This window comes from Helianthus annuus, chromosome 7, assembly GCF_002127325.2.
Source record: "Helianthus annuus cultivar XRQ/B chromosome 7, HanXRQr2.0-SUNRISE, whole genome shotgun sequence".
Lineage (NCBI taxonomy): Eukaryota > Viridiplantae > Streptophyta > Magnoliopsida > Asterales > Asteraceae > Helianthus > Helianthus annuus.
Genome location: NC_035439.2, coordinates 103,278,129 through 103,297,114, shown reverse-complemented (window position 1 = coordinate 103,297,114; position 18,986 = coordinate 103,278,129). Strand labels below are relative to the sequence as shown.

General features: G+C 39.0%; 1 non-coding gene across 1 annotated transcript; it reads right to left on the bottom strand.

The window, feature by feature from the left end:
* Positions 1 to 8,015: 8,015 nt before the first annotated feature.
* LOC118480824 lies at positions 8,016 to 8,122 on the bottom strand. The gene has a single exon (XR_004863804.1). It is a non-coding gene; the product is annotated as a small nucleolar RNA R71 (small nucleolar RNA).
* Between the last annotated feature and the right edge of the window lie 10,864 nt (positions 8,123 to 18,986).

Genomic DNA, 18,986 nt, shown 5'->3' with positions numbered 1-18,986 from the left:
GGGGAAATTTTACGGATTTCCCGAACATAGTGTTGAGGACAACACGGGTTTTTAACGGGGGGTAGGGTAATAATTTTCATGTTTTCAATAAATCTTAAAAATTATAAAAGTTAAACAATTTTGAAAAAATAAAAATAAAAATTAAAAATAAAAATATTTTTACACAAGCTTGTGCCGGCCCCCCTATGCCCAGTACCCGCCGTAAGCTACGGTGGGGGGGGCATAGCTTACGGCGACCATCCATCATTTGAAGTCTTACGGCGTTGGGCTCCTGACTTACGGCGCACATTTTTTTTCAGTAACCACCGTAAGCTACGGCTGGGGACCGTAGCTTACGGCTCCGAGCAAAAAGGTGTGGGGCGTTTGGGATACCAGTGTCGGCAGTTTTTATAAAAAAAAACCCGAAAATTTAATAATAATAATAATAATAAAACAATTAACAATAACTCCCCAACCACATATTTCCATCATTAATCCCCAACCACACATTCTACTCCTTCTTCACCTTTCTTCTTCCTCTAGAACCCTAAAACTCCATTACTCTCCAACCTTCATATTTTCATAAATCCCTCAAATCAAGCCCGATTTCAGTGATTTTGGGTCGTTTTTGACTTAAATTTCACAAGCATTCTGATTGTGGGTAAATTTTTGGAAGAAAATCACGTTTTCTGGTCCGAAATTCAAACCCTAGGTGCCGAAATTTTGGGGCTTTTGTGGGTTTTTGTGTGAACTTCAAGTGTTTGTTATTCTCTTCTTCTACAACACCAAGGTATGCAATTTACTTCATTTTTTTTATGTACATTGAGGTTTGTAAGTTGTCATCTCTGTTTTTGCTTACATACACACTTGCTTGTACATGATAGATGCAGGATTTTGTGAACTAATGCATGTATGGGTATAAATGTGTTGATGTCTTGTGGAAATTTTTGGAAAAAAATTCTGATTTATGGGGACATCATGCCGAAATTTCGTTTAAAAGAATGGAATTTTTGGTTTTTGCACATCTATACCCATAACATGAAGCAAGTGTGGGGAAGATTTGATGGAAACATTAACTTGATTTGTTTATGTGGTTTTTGAATGTGTGTAGGCATGGCGTCTAAGAAAGGGAAAGGAGTTGCAAGTTCTTCTCAAGGGGATGCGGCACAACAAAAAAGGAGGAGATTGACCCGGGTTGGTGACCCGGACTCGGAGGAGGATGCACCTCCAAGGGGGCCAAAGCCGGATTGGACAACCGGTTCATTGTTAGACCAACCCGCGGAATGGAGAAAGGATCTATTTCATGAACAAATGAACAAGTTAAAACAAAGGGGTGAAGCATTTATTTGTGAAAAGGAGATCCGGGAGGTTGATTTCGGGCCATTCGGGATCATAGCCAAGTTTAACGCGTTGGGTTGGGGGGCGGCTACAAAATGTTATGATGGTGAAGTGAAAAAAATGTATGACACGCAGATTCAAGAGTGGGTGGCATCACTTGAATGTCCCCCGTTCAAGGCTCCGAACAAGATGCGGTTAGTTGGGTGGTGTAATGGGGTGAAAGTAGAAATGTCATACGACTCTTTGCGCCGGGTAGCAAAGTTTGATGATGGGTCGGCCAATGAATACATCTACCCGAGTCTCAAGGATCTCTACCATGAGCCCAATAAGCATCCGCAATGGCAAAATATGCTTGACTACCTTTTCCTTCCGGGTACAACACATGGGAAGCTATATAGAAGAAATTTGAGGATGGAAGCAAAGTTATTGTTGACATTGTGTATGTATAATGTGGTTCCAAGGAGGGGTGACAAGATGGAGGTGCGGTTCCAAGAAGTGCCAATTTATATATGATGATGCATGGGTCACCCAAAGTCCCTTTCCGGTTCTTGCTGCTAAACAATATTTGGTTGAGCAAGAATAGTAGGGAAAGAAAGATTATGCCCCATTGCCGGTTGATTACGGCATTGCTTAAAAAATATGGGGCAATCAAAGGAGATGAAAAAGGTTCTTACAAGAGGTTTAGACCATTCGACCTTAAGAATCTTGGGTCGGATTGGACTTACACAGAATCGGAGAGGTTTCATAAGTTGAAAACAGACGGTAGAAGGTGGAGAACATTGAAAGTGGATGCGAGACCGTTGCGACCGGGAGAGGAAGAGGAACCCGAATCAACGGATGATGAAATAAGTGGAGATGATGATTATTGTGAAGACACATTCATGGTAGATGCTCAGGTAAGGGTTGCCGGTCAGGCGGGGATTCAAGGAGCTGGCGTACAATCTGGTTATGTGGGTAGTGCATTTGATTATGCACAACAGGCTTATGACCCATACTGGGCCCATTCGGGGGATATGGGTCAAATCATTCAACAAAGGCGGCCACCCACTTTTGGTGATTGGAGTGAACCAAACCAGATGCTCTTTGATCAACAAACATTCATGGGTGCTAGTGTGGAAAGGGCTATCAAAAGAAGTTATGATAGAAATGAGCAATGGAACTGTGCTCATAGATATGCCCGTGAAGAGGAAACAAACAACCGTTACTTGGATGATCGTCAGAGACGCATGCATGACCAATGGCATGCGGGGCAGCCAGTTGTAGGAGATCCGCCCATTGTGGACTACACCACATTCCCACCATACGATGGTAGTGTGTCATACCCCACCCCGCCATTGCACCATTCTCAGTGGGTGGATCCGCATGCTATGAGTTACCAACAGGCGAATCCAAGTAGTGATTAAGGAAGCAGTAGTAGCGGTGGAGCATTTGGCTTTGGTGAGTGGACGGATATGATGACATCCATTTTCGGGCCTCCACAGCCGAAGTACTACTAGCCAGGTTGTATTTTGCTCCTTTGTACATTTTTGTATATTTGTGTATGTGGTATGTTTATGTTACGGTTGGGTGGTTGGGTGGTGTTTGTGTTAATATGTTCTTGGGTTGTGAGAGTTGGTGGTGTCTTTTATAATATCTAAAAAAAAAAGAGAGAGAGAAATTTGGGGTTTGAGAATATAAGCAATTGGGGATGTTCTTGGTTAAAGGAATCTTTCCCTCAAAACCATACATTGGGACAATGTATCCCAAGTGTGGGGATGGGGGAAATTTTGAGAAATTTAAAAATTTTTGCAAATCCAAGAAAAAAGTGTAAAAATTTGAAAACTTGATATTGTACCATTTGACACACCGACACCCGTTCTTAGCTTTTTCTTGGTGAGAATTGAACCACATATGAGAGTTAATTCTTTGCTTGAGTGGCGGTGTGTGTAGTGTGTAAATAGAACTTGTGTGTGAATGCTTGTTAAATCCTAGAGTTGGCATGCTTTTGAAGATGATAGGGGACTTTTAGGATGCCTCGTCTAGATGTGTGAGAGTGCGGGAATTGGTGGGTTGGACCTCATACGTTACATATATGAGCTTGGCATTGTGAGGGGTGGGGGTTTGGTCCATAGAAAGCTATGTTTGAGCCTTAAGCCATTCGATTGAAACCCAAAGCCTACTTCCTATATAAATTATACCCTATTGAGATGACCCGGTTTAGGAATTTAGTTGTGATTGTGATGTCTTTGTATATATTGTTGAGTTTTATGTGTTATGAAAAAAAAAGATAAAAATATGAGAAAAATACAAAAAGAAGTCATTAGTGCAATAGTAGTTTAGAAGTTTATGATGTTTTGGTACATAGTCGTTTGCTTTGTTTAGTAGTGGAAATAAACCCGGGTCAAATCAATTAGCTCTCTCATATGTATTCCACTATTGTCCTACCCTTGCACCTAGCCCTATTACAACCCGTAAGTTTCTTTGATTCATAAGCATGTTAAATATTTGTTAAGAGGAAACTTGATTCTCATACAAGCTTATTGCCGCACACACACACATATACGCATTGAGTGGTTTAGCATAATATGCTAATTTTTCTTGTCACCGAGAGTTTTTGTGAGGGGTGTGCTTTGTGGTATGATAGAAAGTTAGTAAAAGGACGGCACTTTAGCTTGGTTTGCATATTTGATCGTTCTTGGTTGAAAATGGTTTTGAATGGGTTGCTTGGGACAAGCAACGGGTAAGTGTGGGGATGTGACGGGTGGTCCGTAGGACAACCCTTAAAAGGTTTAATACAACGCATATTCTACACTTTATTCGGTTAATTGCTTGAACTAGATAACCACTTTATGTTGGACTGTGCAGGTGTTAAAGCTACCAAGATGTAGCTTTTAGGAGGTATGATGGAATGCTAGAAGTTATTGGAGTCCAAGAGGGAAGGAATGAAGAGTTAGTGAAGAATTGCAAAAGAAACAAAGTTCAGCACCGTAAGCTACGCCACCAGGCCGTAGCTTACGGTCCTCATTCCATGCCAAAAGTTCCCGCCGTAAGACAGGAAGGATGCGCCGTAAAAGAACATTGATCGCCGTAAGCTACGGTGATCTGGCGTAGCTTACGGCGATATGCTGATTGTTGGGACACACTGACCGCCGTAAGCTACGGTGATCTGGCGTAGCTTACGGCGCCGACTGGGTTCAAGTTGTAACTTCTGCATTGAATGACCTTTTTATGGAGCTTTATGAAGTTCAATCATGTTTTTTTCGGTTACTACTTGGAGGAAACGAATTGAAGGCTATATTTAGGGACTTGGAGCAAAGAAAACATCATCCAATCTTCTATCTTTTACTATCTTTCACTTAAAAATCTCTAGCTACTTCTTGTTGGTAAAACTTGTGAACAATATTTCCTTTCCACTTTGTTATGATGTTTGTTAAAGCCATGAGTGGCTAAATACTTGGATGATTATCTTGTGTTGAAGGTTTGTGGAAGACTTTGTGTTTTTATTTATATTTCTAGAATAACAATTCCTTTTTATTTGAATTGATTGTTATGGTGCATAATTGGTTGTTAGTAACTTGTTGATTCTTATGTTGAACTAATTACAAACCATACGTTCTTGGTGCCATTGGCAATCGAGATATCATGGGTATAGTTAGGTTTGGGTAAGGGTTGATTGATCATCGGGTGACAACCTCACGTTCTAGGAATCTGAGTACTTTGTCCCCTTTCATCACTGCAATTGATTATACATGAACTATGTCTGTGTAGTTCTTTCTAGTTGAATGCTAACACAAAAGTCGAAACAAACCGGAAACTCAAGATAGTCATTTGTCTCTCAAATTGTTTACAAACTAAATTTTCATTTTGCTAATTAATTAGCATTTTGCTAATTAATTAGCATTCTTAGTTTTAAAATTCAACCAATCAAAACCACTCTTGAATTTACTTTTATTTGCATTTAGTCTAATTTTAGTTAACATAATAAAATTCAGATAACACATTTTCCACAAACTCCCTGTGTTCGATACCCTCTTGCCACTATCTGCATAGTTGTTATTGGGATTAAATTTGATTGTGACCACGACATCACATCAACAGGGCTTCGCCGTCGGAAACATGACTACTACTACCTGATTTCGCTCATCTCACATATATATAGTGCTGAGATTTCGCTCCAAGGGCCACAGGTCCACATGAGCGAAATCAGCCATTACCACATAAGCGAAATCACCTACACAATACCCTATGAGCGAAATCACAATCTAATACACACACATTCTCCTGTTTTCTCGTAAAACGTGCCCTAATCTATACAATGTAATCTAAGACTCGATCCAAGACGAAGTCGACAGATGTAGTGCACCAACAGACTCCCCCTCAGATGTTGACGAGTCGTCCATCGAGTCTTTGACAATATCATGTCTTCACTTCTTCAGTCTTGATCAGTCTCTGGGCTTCTCTCTCTCTATCTAAGACTCGAACAAAGATGTAGTCGACAGACAACTGCACTAACAACGGGGGTGTGGCCAACTAATGCAGAGAAACTGCAATTAATGAAGAAAGAAAAGGAGGATGGACACGGGGTCGTGCCCAATGGACACGGGGCCGTGCCCGAGCTTCTGTTCAGGCTATAAATAGGGGTGCTTGGCTCATTTGCAAGCCATCCCTTGACACACCACCTCTCTCACACTTCACCCACCACCATCACAACACCATCATCCACCACCATCATCCATCATCCATCATAGAGTGTGTGAGTCTTCTCGGGATCCAAGATTGATCGTAAGAGTTCTTGACAATCAAAGGCCATGTTTGCCTAAGTCTCTTATATCACTTGGTGAAGACAAGTGTTTAGTGTAATACTTTTTATTTTTAATCTTTTCGCACTTTTTATTTGGTTATGTATTAATGACTTTAATAACTAGTCTTATGTTGAAGGTGATTCTTCCTTATCGTTTGTCTGTGGTGTCTTGGCATTATTTTACTATCTATATAAAATAAAAGATTTTCACCATTCATATCTCCACGGTCTATATGGAGATATGTTGGCTACCTGGTCGGGGGTTAAGGGAACGGTTTGGTAAGAGTCTTGCCATTGTTCAGTGTATAGATCCTGCAAAGGACCTGTGTCAAATTTAGTAGGACCTCCTTCAATACCCACCGGTATTGGATGGCTGGGGTCCAAACTCTTTGATCCCCTCATAAGTAAGCTTTTATTAAAACTTTAACCCGGCTACCTAGGACTGTATCCCTGCTGACTCAGACTACTTAGCCGAGGGTAACGTCACCTTCAAAAGAGGGGCCTACCACATTATGCATTAATAACTTAATTAATTATCTTTCAATAATCCGACCCTTTAGGATTGTATCCATGTTGACTCAAACTACTGGGTTGAGGGTAACGTCACCTTCAAAAGAGGGGCCTACTACAATAACTAAGATAATCTCTTAAAAAGTGCAAAAGTGCGGAAATAATCAAAGGTTACACTACACACAAGTCGGATCCAAGTGATTCATCTTGTCTATCTGTTTTTACTTTTATTTTATTTTTCAGCATTTTAGTTAGTTTTATTTTTCTAGTTTAAATCCTTTTTCTAACTTTTTGATTTGATTAGACGTTGAGGATAAACCGGTACTAAAAGCTCTTGTGTCCTTGGACGACCTCGGTATCTTACCAACACTATACTACGTCCACGATGGGTGCACTTGCCCATATGTGTGTTTAGTGTTAGTAAATATCTTGTTTTATAAATTTAAAACTTGGTTAAAAAAGTGTAAAAGGACTTAAAATATATATAAAAACCTATAACACACGACACACATCAAATTTTTGGCGCCGTTGCCGGAGACACAAGGATTTTAAGAAAGTTAGGAATCAACGGCCTAATCGTTTTTTTTTATTTTTCTGTTTTTTTTTTTTGGATTTTCTTAGTTTTTCAGTTCCTGCAGGGCTCAGCACGGGCCGTGCCTAGTCGGACACGGGCTGTGCCCAGCGTTGTTACTGGCAGTTTTTATTTTCCGAGTTACAGAGAGTTGAGCACGGGGCAGTGTCGGTGCAACACGGGGTCGTGTCGAACTCCCCAGTAACAGGGATCCGGAAAACAATCACTGTATCTCCGACCACGGGCCGTGTTCATCTGAACACGGGGCCGTGGTGAAGCTTCTGACCAACGTTCTTTTTGTTTTATTGCAGGACTTGGAACTCAAGCGTCACACCACGTAGTGTAGGAGCTCCAGTTCTAGTAAAGACGTAAAAGAACCCCTAGACGAACTCGAACGCTTTCTAAGAAAAAGACTTAAAGCTAAAAACCAAGAGAAAGTTTCGGGGGACCCACTTTCAATGGCGGACCAACGTACCCTCATGGATTACCTACGACCCACCGCAGGTATTCTCGACGCCGCTATAAATGCACCGAATGTCGAAGCCAACAACTTCGAACTTCGGCCACATTTGAAACAAATGCTTCAAAACTCCGCAACCTTCCATGGGCTTGCGGACGAAGATCCTCATCTACATATTACTAATTTCTTAGAAATATGTGATACCTTCCGGATCAATGGAGCATCAAACGACGCCATCCGCCTTCGAATGTTTCCATTTTCACTAAAAGACCGAGCTAAGGCTTGGCTTAACGCCCATCCCAGTTGGCTCGGTAAACACCTAAGATGAGCTAGCCCAAAAGTTTCTATATAAGTATTTCCCTCCTGCTAAAACGGCTAAATTAATGACTGAAATTAATACATATTCACAAGAGAATGGGGAATCCTTATATGAAACTTGGGAAAGGTTCAAGGAGCTACTAAGAAAGTGTCCTCATCACGGTTTGCGGTATGGCAACAAGTATCCACTTTCTACAATGGGTTGTTGGCACACACAAGACATGTAGGATCGTGTACGGACCCGAACGAGTCTATCAGAGGAGTTTTAATCAGTTTCAGAGGTGGAAACTAAGAAACTGATGTAGAAACAGCTAGTAATTCACTTTAAACAGCTTTTATATTGATCTAACAGCTTGTACAATCAAAAGGAAAACCGGCAGCACCTCGGTATCCGAAATCAGAAAAGATACCTATGATCTCGCTTGAACACATATATGTAGGATTAGGGTTCTGCTTGAAAGTGACTAGTGTGTTTCAAGCGGAATCTATTACATGTGATTTCGCTTGAAAGTGACACCTGTCATTTCAAGCGGAATCAGCCTCTTCAAGCGAAATCAGCTCCAAACTCAACCTAAAGTCCTATTTTCTCGTACAATGTGCCCTCATCTAGCAAATTCAGTCTAAGACTCGATACAAGACAAAGTCGACAGATGTATGCACTAACAGACTCCCCCTCAGATGTTGACGAGTCTTACGGTGTTGAGTCTTTGCAACTTCAGTCTTTATCAGTCTCTGGGCTTCACTTTCTCTATCAGCATCAACAGACTCCCCATAACAATGTGCTGGAATTCCTTAAGTTCATCAGCATCATCTGCTTCAGGATCGTAATCTGGCTCACACTTTATCCATACAGTCCTTAGGTATTACAACCTGGCTCTTCAATAGGTTGTTCCAAGATCGTGACCTGGCTCTCATCCAGCTCAGGATATCTGCACAATCTCTACCTCAAAGTAAATTTCATGACAATTTAATATCAAAATATATGCACTAACTCAAACTCTCCCTCAAATCAACCAGAAAGATTTATCAATTATAATCCCGATGAACCACTTGTAGATTTGATTAAAATTTATTTGATTAAGAACAGACTCCCCCTCACAAAATGGTCATCATGTCTAGCACTTAGAATTTTGAAAATCAGCTCTCCAACACCAATTGTCGAAAATCTTTTTGAATTTTTCAAACTTTATGCCAAAACACGCTAAAAATCTTTTTGGCTTTTGTACTAAGAGAAATGTAATGCAGTAAAGAAATATTTACAGACAATATTTTTGTGAGTTTGTGTGAGAGGATCATATCAGATTTTTTAGACAAATCACCAACACCATTAATCTTCATTTCATTTTAAATTCTAAACAATTCACCTAGATTGTTAGTATACTGGTGCACTTAAATTTCCACACAAAGTTCAACTAATCCGAGATACGATATTAATGTCTTAAGAACTTAAACTTATTCGCGTGTCCCACTACTTGAATATACTCCCGTATCCAGATCCCAATATTCAGTCTTACAGGTGAGTATACCACAAATGATATCTGTAAAGGGGTTAGATGCGAAACCATGAGAGCTCAGGTCAGAACTTCCGTTCAGCAGAGAGATGACGGCTCGACTTTAGGTGTGTCCCCTTTAGAGGATCTTTTCTTCAACAGCAATGATTATCAATTTTATTGTTTCATCATTTTTGCTGAGGGCTGTGCTATGTTTCAAGCATTTGCAGAAAGTATTATGCGGGGACTAGGTCAGAATTTCCATTCAGCAGAAGTCCCGGAATAATACCCCAGATATCACTGAGTATAAAGACCTAGTATCTCAGAAAGAGGGACCTTTCAAACAAGATTTCAGGGGTTACCTATATATCCAAGAAATGTTCCCCACAAAATAAGCAAGTTTGAAATTTAGGTTTATATCTCGTCACAATTTACTAAATGTACAAAAACCTACTGGCATATCATCAGTGAGATTGTTTATCACATTTTAACTTTCCATTTCTTTAGCATGTTGTGACAGTCCACTGATGTACTATCATTTCCTCTTTTCTCAACAAACTCATTTTTGATTTTATCATGTTTTTAACTTTTTCAAATTTTCTAATGTTTTTGGATTTTCCGAAATTTCTTACTCCCCCTAAAATTCAAACACATTTAAAGAAAATTGAAAACAAACTATGCATAAAATTGACAACCGATATCAAATCGCCTCAATTTGCCATCCACTAGGCATAAACAATCAGAACTCCCCCTTTCAACAAACTATTTTTTCATTATGATTTCAAAACACTTAAGTTTGTTTTAATCAAGATGATTTTTCCGGAAAATTAGTTTAGTTGATTTTATCACTTGTAGGGTCTGGTTCATCATCTTGTTCATTCAATCACATATATGAGGATTACATCAAGTTCAAACTAATGACCTTGACGAATCACTTCTAATATCCAATCTCTTACCACTTGTAAGTATATCCAAAACATTTAACCACATGTAGGAATAAAACATCTACACAAACCATTTTACCAATCAAGATACTGATTCCTGCTTCACACTTACCAACCTGGAAGCTCCGGCAAGTCACACTTAACCTGTAAAAATTTCAACAATTTTTAAGATTCATTCACAAAAAAACAATTATCAATAAGAATGCCGAATCCTGATCCGCAATTACAAACTTGGGATCTCCGGTAAGTCAGGTTTTTCAAGCAAATAAAATGTCCACCCAAGCCTGACCAGCCTTGGGTGATATCAACTCTTCAGCAGTTGGGGTGTAAGTTGCTTTGTTTTTAACATAAAAGTCTTTAACCCCTTTAACCTTCCTATCGATCATCTTTCCAAAAATTTTCTTTACATTTCCATTAAAAGCCTCCTCTACATCAAATTCATCCTTTTCAGAATAAATTTGATTCGAGATCTCAACTTTTCCAATTTTTCGTTTAAAATTTTCAGTCCTCAATGGTGGAAAGTTTTCATCATCCACTTGATGAACTGAGTTTTCACTCTTTTTTATCAACATGTGGCTCCTCTGATTTTGTGGAATCAGATTCATTGCCAGATTTTACTTCAGATTTCTTAACAACCCACTTTTGGTTGTCAAGCTTCACACTTCTCCTATAAAATCTCTTTGAACATTCACCAACTTCATATGTTGAATTTTTAAACACTTTAAATTTCTCAGTTGGTGGCTCAGTTTTATCAACAACCACTTCTTTTAGTTTTCCAGAAACTCCCTGTTTTGTGTTAGTTGCTTTAGGACAGTTCCATGCAATGTGACCAATTTCATTGCATCTAAAACAGGTTCTGGTTTCTTTTCTTTGAACTTCATTCTTCTTCTTCTTCGCAGCAAGAAATTCTCGATTTGATTGTCTCCAGAATGAGCTCTTCTTTTCTTCTTCAGCAGACGGTCCTGAAACAAATTTTGGATTTTTAGAAATTTTCTCATTTTTATAATTTTCAGGAGGTATAAAACCAAGACCTTTCTTTTTGTAGTTACCATTATGGTTTGATTTCTTTTGAAAACCAGAACCAGAATTGTAACATTTTTTCTTGTTTAACCGCTGTTGAACTCTTGAAGTGTATTTTTTAGGTTTTTCAGTAAGATTTAAATTTTTTATTTTAGAAATATTAATTTCTGTCATTTTAAAAACCTTTTTGATCATTTCAAATTTAACACTTCTTATTGGAAACTCTTTATCAAAATATAATTTGTCAGAATCATTCAAAGTATAAGCAACCTCAAATGTTTCATCATTCAAATTAGATTTTGACAACAAAAATTCTTTAGTATAAACCCGTTTTCCCGACGATATTGAATTCTTTTCAGACGAACTCGAACTCCCAACTGACAAACACGAACTTTCAGACTCGGACTTTGACTCTGACTCCTCATCCTTATCCAACACCTGATCGACCATTCTTTTTATTAATTCGGACTCATGATCTGTATCGGACGCTGTGAACGTGATGTCAATGTTGTCTGGTAAAACATCGGTTAACTCGGACTCTAACTTTAAATTGACTGCCCTTTTTACTTGTTCCTCATTCGGTTTCCTAGGCGAGTACCCTTCCCAAATTGGAGGCGGACACTTGTTATAACAGACACTCTGTTTCTTACCAGTATCCTTTTTCTTCTTTGACTCCTTTTCTTCATCTTTAAACGCCTTAAAACCTGCAACAGTAGGATAAATTCTGTCAATTAAGTAATCAGAACTTGTATAACTTCTCAATAATCTTCTGATTCTTTTGTTTTCAACTTTTTCACCATCCAACTCTTGCTTCCATTTCGTACATTCTTCAATGTAAAAATTTATCTCTTTTTGCTTCGACATCATTGTTGCATTCATCATTTTCAAAGCTGCTTCTCTTTCTGAGTTTGTCTTTTGCAAACTATTCACTGTTCTGTTTAATACATCATACGACTCTTTCAAATTCTTAACATCAAATAGCAGCTTTTCTTTCAACTTTTCTGATTCGCTAAACCTCTCGTCTTTTTCTTCACATTGTTTGCGAGATTCTGAACATGTAAGACAGGGTTTTGTGACTTCAACTATCTTTTCAACCTCCACAATCTTCTCAATCACCTTTTCTACTTCAACTATCTTCTCAACAATCTTGATTTCTTTCATTTCTTTTGCAGCTTTTCTCTCTTTGAGTTTCTTCAGTTTATCTGCAAAATAAAATTCAAAACTGTCAGAAGATAAATGAGTTTTTCCAACATTGATCTGTTCAATTTCTTCATCATCATCACTTGTATCTGATGAACTATTTTCTGAAGAAATAGATTTTTCATCTTCATTAGATAACACAGCCATCCATTCCTTCATCAACTCTGGCTTTTGAACAATCTGAGCAATAAAAGCTTTAACATTTAGATTAGCTGGAATGTACTTGTCCCAGCTAAAACCTTCAGCCACTTTCTCATCATCTTGATCAATAATGCCATAATAAGCTTTCTTAGTTGCATCTTCGATCATTTTTCCATGAGCAGTTTGAGAATCCTTCTGTTGATGTGGTTTATGAGTGATTTGCTGATATATTGCCTTCCGATAGTAATCATCTTTTCCAAACGGATTCTTTGCTCCACTAGACTCCTGATTCTTGCACTCTCCTTTGAAATGACCTTTCTCCCTGCATTTAAAACAAGTAACTTTAGATTTATCAAAACCTAAAGATGAAAGATGAGCATCCAAAAAGTCATTTCGTCCTGTAATCATCTTGAATTTTTCAGCTCTTCTCAGAACACTCGCTAAAGCCCATTTTATATCCATAAGCTCTAATTCTTCTGCATCGATCTGGTCGTAATCTTCCTTTGTTAGCATTGGATTGCCAATTTTTCCAGCAATCAACCCTTCGTAAGATTCTAATGCAGTAACCAGCAATGCCATATGACTTTTCACAACTTCTTCTGAAAAATTCTGTCCATTTTGAAGATGCAATGCCACATTGCACTGAATCATATGCCCATTAACAACATTCGCACTTTGAACACTTAGAGGATTCACATTTGAAAATCCACTAGTGTTGACTGAACTTTGACTGCCTGTTCCGGATGAGTTTCCTGCACTAAATGTTGTTTGGATCTTTGGACTCGCCTCAACTGTTTGAACATTTCCTTTATAGTACAGTTTGATATCCTGTTGACGACTTGAGCTGTTCATTCTGGCAATTTTCTGCTGTTCAAGATCCTGTGCCTCAAGCTTTTCAATAAACTGTCCGATCGACAATATGCTAAACTGTCCAGAATTCTTCAGAATCATGAGATATGTACCCCATTCCTTTTGTGGTAACGCGTCAGCAAGCTTTTCAACCCATTCTGCTGGAGTTTTAGTAATCTTCAACTGAGACATGGTGTGCACAAGATGGCAGTATCTCTCAATGAGAGTCTTTGTAGTCTCACCAGGCATACTAGTAAACAACTCAAACTCCTTTTTCAGCAATGCTGCTTTGCTCTGAAGCATCTCTGTACTTCCTTCAAATTTCTTCTCAAGTGCTTTCCAAATCGAAAACGCATTTCCATCATGCTGAAGCAAAACAAATATATCCTCTTTGATAGCTTGCTGCAACAGACTTATCATCATATTCTCTCCTTTATAACTATCTCTCTCTGTATCTGAAAACTCCGAGATAATTTTATCAACTTTCATAGCAGTCTGTGGTCTGATATATTCTGTTTCAATGCTTTCCCAAGCTCTTAGATGGTTTGCCTGAACCCAATTCTCAAACCGATTCTTCCATCCATGATACTCCTCAATTCCCATAAGTTTCGGGGGGTTTTTGCATTGTTCCTGTTTCATTTTCCATGTTCATATTCTTAGCAATGTCAGCCGGAGTAGTCGGGGTTGTAGCAAACGCATTGTAGAATTCAGAATCCATGATATGACCACACGTTTTTCAAAAACAGTACTTTTCAAGCGGAAACAGATACAAGCGGAATATGCACTTCAAGCGAAATACCAACTATGCAGTTTCGAGCGAGATCACCAGAAATTAATTCAAGCGGAATACCCAATTGACAACTTGAAGCGGAATCCCAACTAATTTTCAAGCGGAATATCTGATTTGGAGCGGAATCAACACATTGGAGCGAAATAACAACAATTTGGAGCTGAACCAGACCATCTCAAGCGGAATCAGTGGTTTCGCTTGAAAATTTCAAGCGGAATATCAAATTTCGAGCTGAATCAAACAAAGTCTGTTCAAGCGGAATCACTTCGTGGGTCAATTTTAGTCACTTTTAGGCTGAATTTTACACTCAAACTTTCAAGGGTTTGTTAATATGCACTTTTATACAGACAGTGAAAAATTGAACTAATTTTAACCGTAAAACGTATTCTATTTAAGAAAGAAGGTGTAGAAGTCAGAAAACACAACGAAAACCAGCTGAATTCGCCAGAACTCCTCCTCCTGAGCTCTGATACCACTTGTAGGATCGTGTACGAACCCGAACGAGTCTATCAGAGGAGTTTTAATCAGTTTCAGAGGCGGAAACTAAGAAACTGATGTAGAAACAGCTAGTAATTCACTTTAAACAGCTTTTATATTGATCTAACAGCTTGTACAATCAAAAGGAAAACCGGCAGCACCTCGGTATCCGAAATCAGAAAAGATACCTATGATCTCGCTTGAACACATATATATAGGATTAGGGTTCCGCTTGAAAGTGACTAAGTGTGTTTCAAGCGGAATCTATTACATGTGATTTCGCTTGAAAGTGACACCTGTCATTTCAAGCGGAATCAGCCTCTTCAAGCGAAATCAGCTCCAAACTCAACCTAAACTCCTATTTTCTCGTACAACGTGCCCTGATCTAGCAAATTCAGTCTAAGACTCGATACAAGACACAGTCGACAGATGTATGCACTAACAAGACAAACACTTGACTCTAGCTCCGGGGGACTCTTAGGTAATCATCGCCCAAATGAAATATATAATCAAATTGAGGAAATTGCTCAAACCAATTTTCAGTGGCACACTCCCCGAGGCAATAAATCTATTGCCCCGGGCGCCCATAAGGTTGTTGAAAGCACTTCTTTACAAGCCCAAATCGAGGCCCTTTCTTCAAAAATCAAAAAGCTAGAAATGGCAAAGACAACCTCGGTCATGGCTTGTGAAGGGTGTGGTGGGCCACATGAAAATTGGAGTTGTATGAAAGAAGTAGATGATCAAACAAAAACGGAGAACTACATTGATAATAGACCTAGGCCGTCGAGTCCTCCAACGGGTACCTGAACCAAGGATGGCGTAACCACCCTAACCTTGGTTTGAGAGAGCCCGACAATGGTAGTAACCAACAAAATCTAAACCAACGAACAAACTTTCAACAACCAAGAAGTGAGTCACAAAATTTATCTCAACAACAAGGTGGACGGGAAAGGCTTGAAGATACTGTATCTCGCCTCATCTCCGACACCGAAAAGAAAAACTCGGATCGATTTCAACAATTGGAATCGAATTTTAGAAATCAACAAGCTAGTATACAAAATATTGAAAAACAATTAAATCAAATCGCTCAAAATTACTCCGAGAGACCACAAGGCGCGTTACCAAGTAATACCAAAACAAACCCAAAGGCACAAGTACATCTCATAACATTGAGAAACCGTACCGTGGGTCCCGAAGAGGCTCCATTACCACCAACTGGAAGAAGCCAAACCACAACTCCACCCACGCCCCAACAAGAGAAGGCTTCTCCACCAATTCAAGAGCCTACTAAGACTCCTCCGGTTCCATACTCCGGTCGGTTAATTCGTCAAAAGACTGATGAGCAATTCGCAAAGTTCGAAAATTTACTAAAACAATTGCATGTTAATATTCCATTTATCGAAGTCCTAACTCAAATGCCTAAATATTCAAAATTTATGAGGGACTTCCTCACTCATAAAAGGAAAATTGAATCATTGCAATTAGTTAATTTAGGCGAAGAATGCTCCGCCTTACTACTCAACAAACTCCCGCAAAAGAAGCTTGACCCCGGAAGCTTCACAATTCATTGCTCGATTGGGGAATCCCCCATTGGTAATGAACTAGCCGATCTCGGGGCAAGCATCAACCTCATGCCCTCATCAATGTTCAACCGACTTGGCTTAGGGAAAACAAGCCCTACAAAAATAAGCATACAACTCGCCGATAGATCCGTCAAATATCCACAAGGTGTCGCTGAAAATCTATTGGTCAAAGTCGGCGAATTTGTCTTTCCGGCCGACTTTGTCATACTAGATATGGAGGAAGATGCCGAAGTACCACTCATCCTAGGGAGGCCATTCCTAGCTACGACCCAAGCAGTGGTAGATATGAATGATGGAACACTAACATTGCGGATTGGGGACGAGGAAATGAAGTTTGGAGTTGGAAAAAGAGTAGAAGACGAAGACCCGGTCAACTACATGAAGGTCATCGACTCAAGTTTGGATGATGCTCTCCAACGGTGTAGCATGGGATGCAAAACATCCCACTTGGGTAACATATGACCAGGCTTTGGGTCTAGCTAAGGACCCTTATAAACGTGGCGCACCACGGAGGCATTCCGCGGAACTATCCTTAGTTTAGTTTAGATTAATTTTTATGTTTTCTAGTTTAGTTTTAATTTTCAGGAATAAAACACACTCGGGATGGTGAAGGATACCAAGGGAAACTTGAACCAGCACCCCATGCACAAAAACAGAGCCATCCGACAAATTTTTTTTCATTACAGCAAGTTCAGCACGGGCCGTGCTCGCCCAACACGACCCCGTGCTTCACAATCTGTAGGAAATGCCCAGTTCAGGTAACTGGACACGGGGCGTGCTCACTGAACACGCCCCCGTGTCCAGGCTTCTGTTTCTTTTTAACAATTTCTGTTACTGGCGATCTGAACACGGGGTCGTGCCCGGACACCACGGGGCCGTGTCCAGACGCCCAGTAACATAATTTTTTCTTTTTCACACCTTTTTACACATTCAATCAACCTAAAAACTTATTTTTGGGACACATTGAGGACAATGTGTAATTTAAGTGTGGGGGGATGCTAAAACCTTGAATCTTGCAAGTCCTAAATACAAGCCTTACACAAAACTCTATTGGAACCGCTAATCACCCCAATTTTTTTTTTACTTGTCTAGGTTTAATTTGGGAATTTCAAGTTCTAAAAAAGGTTATATTTTTACAAATTTACAACCGATAGCGTGGTGATAAAAAGAACCAACATAAGAAAATTATGAAACGGCATGACAAGTTTAGTTAAAATTTGATTATATATACTTGATCACATAAAAACCCATTCCCACAAAAAGTGAGTTTTGAGCCTTTATTGAGCATACAAATACATATATTTAAACTAAATGCTCATTTTTCGTTTCTTGTGTGAATAGCCGCTTGGTTCTTACGACTCTAGAACTTGCCACGACAATACATTCCCGGTCCTTACCAACTTAAACCCGAGTAAGTAAATGATGGAGGCATTAGGACTAACCCCTTTTTATTTTTACACAATTATTTTTCTTTTTTTTTTACCACCTACCCAAAATCCCCCTAGTTAACCCCTTTGAGCCTAAACCTTTTCATTTCTTAACCCAAAACAAACACCCTTTTACCCACCAAAACCCTTTTTCATTTTAAACCCTTTATTTTAGTAACAAGGCTCGGTTTTTCGTATGACTTGCTTATGAAAAAAAAATGAAAAATGATGACGATGAAGCCAAAAGAAATAAACAAACAAGTTTATCAAAAAGAACTTTGTTTGAAAGAAATATTTCATCAAAATAAAAAGTTATGAAAAACAAAAAGTCTTCCGAAAACCGACGCTTTTTATGCCTTTCGCCCTTTTAATAACCACTAACCCAACCACCCACCATTAGCCTAAGCCTAACCCTTCACCCCAAAAGTCCTCTTGATATTTACAAAGGTGTATAGTTAAAAAGGAGGAGGATTGATTGCTTGGCAAGCTTATGGTAGGAAAAAGTTCCATGCCGCTTTCGAGTGATTCACTAAAAATACATCTTCGGCCGAGTGTTGAGTGATCCCCCGTGAGGTATGTGAACTTGTATATAAATGGAATTTTAAAAAGGCATGTTATGCCCTAATAAGTAATTTATCTTATGAAATGTTTTAAATAAATCATGACGAATAGGATTGTAAATAAATAAAAATAAAACTTAATAAAGAATCTTGGAAATCCCGACACTCTATGACAAGCCCAAAAACCTTCTCTTCTACCCATTCCATTTGAGAGTGTAAAGCCACATTATAAAGAGTTTTGCTTGAGGACAAGCAAAGATTCAAGTGTGGGAGTATTTGATGTGCACAAAATGCAACATATAAATTACATCAATTGTGGCATAAAACTAACCCCTTTTTTAGTACTAATGTTGGAAAAAGTGTGTTTTTGTCTTCCTTTTGTATTTTCAGGATTAAATGAGCTCAAATGAACAAAAGAAGCAAAAAGGCAGCTAAATCTAACATAAATACAAGAAAAGGGACAAACGTGGCATGCCCGACCCCCCGACAATATCTTCCCAAGCAAAAACAAGAGAACAGAAGACTGAACACGCCTCGTGCTCACTGAGC